General features: G+C 35.2%; 1 pseudogene; it reads right to left on the minus strand.

The window, feature by feature from the left end:
- Positions 1-3569: 3569 nt before the first annotated feature.
- On the minus strand, positions 3570-3992 carry LOC105421813 (auxin-responsive protein SAUR36 pseudogene; annotated as a pseudogene).
- Between the last annotated feature and the right edge of the window lie 981 nt (positions 3993-4973).

The raw sequence follows: 4973 nt of genomic DNA on the forward strand, positions 1-4973 counted from the left end.
TTTTGGACGTCCATTCCTATATTAAACTCGCACTAACGAAAAATATAAAAAAATATTTTAAATAAAATAAAATGACCAAAATACCCCTGAAAGTTTCAAGGGGTATTTTGGTCATTAGTTAAAAACTATTGTTAATATTTTCTATAGGTGCGCCCCAATGAGAAGATAGCACGTACCCAATTTCATATTCAAAAAAATTGTATTGTAAAAACTAAAAATAAAATATTTTGAGATGTCGAATCTAAGATCAAATGGTGAGTGGCTCTCTTGATAAAAAAATAGACGGCTGGATGGTAGAGGGAACATAGAACTTCTATGTTGTAGGGGTAAATAGAAAGCTTTCCCATAAGAAAAATTGAGTGGTGGTGGAAAATATTAAAAAAATCTGTAAAAACAAAAGAAAATATAAAAATAGCTCGTCACAAGAAAAACTAACAAGTCATTATATAAAACTATCCAAATCACTTATATAGTTTGTTTCTATATTTTATTATAATTTTATTTTTTTTAAAGTGATTCGTGTACTTGGTTTGGCAAATATTGGATGGATCCTAATATGGAGTTATCTGGGTTCCTTTGCTTTGAATGCAATATTTGTTTCCTAGCGTCTAAGCAATTCATAAAAAATTAAAAGCATCTTCAGTCAAATCTTTGTTTGCATAATTGTATCATCCATTCATTTCAATCACGGAAGAGTTCAAAGTTCAAAGGTGATAAAGAAATGGAACTGATTAGTTGCTGGGTCGATTGCCTAAGAACGACTTTCTCATTCCATATTCAAATCCTAACCATATTTATAGATTTTTTATAAAGGTTATATTAAGGTACTTATATGATTATTTTAAAGTATTCACCATTTTTGGACACTTGATACCCTTATCCCGTAACTTTTTTATCTGCGGGTACTTTAGAAAATTAATCAGTGGTAGAGTAAAAATTCTTGATAGAAAGATAATCACTCATTAACTATAGTGGAGCTTAACATTATGCACATGAAGTGTGATATCTCTCACATGAAACAATAATTGCTTTTGACACTAGTAAAATGCAACTAGTTTCTCATATAAATATCTATCTTACTCCTCCTACTGACAAAAAATACCCTTACTCTGAAAATTTGTTTTAGAATGAATGTTAAAAAATATTAAATACATTAAGAAAACCCATAACCCTTTTTTATATGCCTAAAGTACATCACCTTTCACATTTGTAATAAATAAATAATACACCTTTCACATTTGTAATAAAGAATAAATAGAAAGATCAAACTAACAATATCAGTGAGTAAGATGATAGCAATGGCATATCCAAGATCCACACATCAATTAATGTGTTCCCTCACAGGGTCCATGTTGGGTCCAACTCCATATAAAGCACTAAAAGAGTTGGGTTTGAGATGATTACTCAAACTTCTACAAATTTATAATTTCTACAGAAATGAATCATTGCATGAAAATGCTAACCATTTTCTCCCTTTCCTTTGGCTACAAAGATTAGTTTAATTAGTCTGAACTATTGAAGCAACTGAAAATGTTAACAAGTGCCTATGCCTTTCAACGAATACTAAGACCCCGTAAATCTGATTAAATATTGTAGCAGTCTATATACGATTGGAAGAGACCGAGAACAAGGTAATTATTTGCTTTGTGAGGCTACAATCCTTGCATGGTTAAATATTCGGTTCAGTTATGCAATAGTTATTGGAAAACCAACTTTGACATAAAAATGCTCCGAAAATTGATTTGAATGTATTGTAAGCAATAACACCCCCCCCCCCCCCCCCCCCCGGCTCTCACTTTCCCTTTATTTATTTATTTATTTTTGTGTATTGAGAGGAAAAATGATAGGGAAAAATGCTGACATGCTTTTGAGCCCTATATCGAGCCTGTCAAGTATCACAAGTACTGGACAACTTAATATTATGCTGATTTCAGCTGTCTATCCGGCATTGCAAACACCAAAGAAATAATGCTTTTTGATTTTTCTGATATCAAATAGACTTTGAATAAAAGAAAAATAGTTTAAATTGCAAAATTTCCCACCTGTTTGGTCAGATAGCAGGCAATTCTGAAAAAAAAGCAGCGGAGTGGGTTGGTCTCCGCATTATATTTGTCAAAATATGGAGCATCTTGTAATAAAGGGGCCCAAACAAGTATGTAATTTTTCCCTTTTTCCTTTTGTCTAATTAAGACCTAGTTTGGAGCATGGGGTGTGTCACAAAGTTAGAAATTCTCATTTGAACATTGAGCTTGTTCAATGACAATACCTCCAACTGTCTGATTTCCAATATAATGGCCGAAAGTAATTGTAACCTCTTTATACTAAAGATAAATTATCTTATTATAGACCATGTTATTTCAAATATCATAGCCAAAAGTAATTGTGACCTCCTTATACCAAAGATATATTGACTTATTGCAGACTTTCCCTTAATAAAATTCATTAAAAATATGAATTTGTTGTCCATGTCTATTTCTTTAAAGGTGAACCTTACTATACGCCACAAAGTATAAAGAAATATGTACGCCACCCTACTCTAGACTTTTCGATCTAATTGGACAAATAAGATGGTCTCAATCACAATGTTACGTCTAAACATGTTCAAACATTATTTTATTTTATTTTCTACAAATCATATTGATACTAAATTTAAGATATTCTCATCCTCTCAAAGAGGCTGACATAAAAAAGAAATATAAAAACAGTATTCATGGCAAACTAAAATAACCTAATTCCACTTTCTTACGCCTGGTAGCATGTACGAAGGTAGCATGTACGACTTTCCTACGCCTGGTAGCATGTACGACTTTCTTACGCCTGGTAGATCTATTCACAAAGGACTGCTGGACGAAGGTAGCATGTACGACTTTCTAACGCCTGGTAGCACATAGAAAGGTTACCCGTCATTATAAACATCTATGACTCTTAGAGGGTGTGAGGTTTTCAAGCTTCTAGGGGCAGTTTAAGACATTCCAGGTACTCCCTTGTGAAATTCCCTAAATATTTATTGTGAGGGGAAAATTACTTAATCCTCAGAAGTCAGAACTATAGAACATTCATAGGATATGAAGGTCATCACCACCCAATCAATTGCTGGGTTGTGTTGAAGAGTGCCAGGGACCATTAAATACATGTCCTATTCTGGTGAGTCCTGTACTCCTTTGATGACCATCCAGCCATTGAATAGACTTTCATGACTTTTTCTGGAGTTGTGAAAATTGCAGTACACATTACCTTTGTTTGAATGGTCTCTTCTTCTCTTGAGATCATTGTGAATTATAGGTTTCAAGGAAGTTCTTAATCCTTGCAATTCATCAGTAAAGCTAAATCAAATTATGTTTAACTTTGGGACTCTTCCTTTTTATATGTTTGAAATGTTCTAAATACTCAGAATAAGCAGGAAACTTCCCAAAAGAAATGAAACATAGTAGAAGCTGCAAATGAAGAGTGAGACCATGATATATGAATGTGTAAATTTTTCATATTGTATATCTTGTGTACAAAGAAACAGAGATTGATCCTCTACGCTCATGGCTGAATTGCCGACACTCGAGTTCCATCTATCTAGCTTAATAGCCATAAATAACGGCATTATCCAGAATCGTTCTCTGCGGGACAAGGGACGCAAGAGATGATCTGCATGATGTTATTGAAATCAATGCCTTCTCCACCTGCTTTGGTGGATTCTTGCTTAATAGAGAGACTGTGTACTCCATTACAAATGCCTCACATGGCACCTTTAATGGACCACATCCTGTGAATCCAAACTCTTCCTCGGCCATCAGGAGCAACTCTCTAAAGATGGGGCGGTTAAGATAAGCCAAAGGAATCCCGAATCGGCTTCCATCAATTGTATAAATGATAAAGTGACCCTCGCGGGCTACTTTCACCCAATCACTAGGACTGCTCTTGAGGGAGATTCTCCTCCTCTGTCTAATGGCCCGTACTCGCCATTCCCGTGCTGTCTCTAAGAGCCTCCTAGAGTTAATCATGGCTTGAATGAGGAGATTGGGTGAACTTATGTAAGCAAAAGTAGCAGAGGGAAGTGGTGTTGAGTTTGGAGCAGGAGATGGACTTATATACAAAACAATGGAGAATGAGAGAAGAGTTATTGGGCTGAAAGGAAGCAGTAGCACATGGAGTTCGTCATGAGGGGTTTATATTTTGGATGTTAGTTGGGTGCTCAATTTTCTGTCTCTTCATATATTTAGATGCTCCATAGGGCCCACGAAGTGAGGCTCATATGAAATGGTTTGGTTTTGTAGCAGGAAAGTGGTCCAGTTTCTCAAGTACTGGTTAGAGTGAGAAGATGGTATGTCTCTTTAAAGAGCGTGACATGAACAAGGGCTCGTGGAATGTCGGTTTTCCACAGTTCCTGTCTTCTTCTTTTGTTTTATTTCCCTATGGGGTTAATGGATGTCAAAAGATTTTATGGTCCTACGGGTACATGCTTCGAAAGGGCACCATTAATAGATGAATTAATGGGGTTTAGAGAGGGATGTTTAGTTGCAGAGAGTGGAAAGGCACATGGAGTTGGGTCTTTGATTAGTTGGCAAAAGTTTTAGATGTTTTGTAATTTGGTCTTTAAGTAGATGGTCATTCACATCTTTATCTTTGTCTGCATTTGTGCATAACTTACATGGGGGGATAAGGTAATAGGAAATAAGGGGTCCCTAACACAAAAAACATAACTATCCATGAAGCAAACACCCATGTAATAATGTTTGGGAAGGTTCACTGATCTACAGATATATGAAGATTATGAAGATGATGCAAAGAAAGTAGTTTTCTTTTTCTGCTTTTTATGTAATTATTGTTGGGAATGTATGCAATAAGATCATTTATCTTTGGTCCTCATTTGACTAAATTACCAAACTTTTTGCTTCCGCAAAAGCATATACCATACATTCTCTCTCTTAGGTAAAAAATCAAGCTAGGAGCTCAAAATTTCAGGGACATAATCCTTCAATGTA

Source organism: Amborella trichopoda, chromosome 9 (assembly GCF_054954075.1).
Source record: "Amborella trichopoda isolate Santa Cruz 75 chromosome 9, AtrichopodaSantaCruz75HAP2 v2.0, whole genome shotgun sequence".
Lineage (NCBI taxonomy): Eukaryota > Viridiplantae > Streptophyta > Magnoliopsida > Amborellales > Amborellaceae > Amborella > Amborella trichopoda.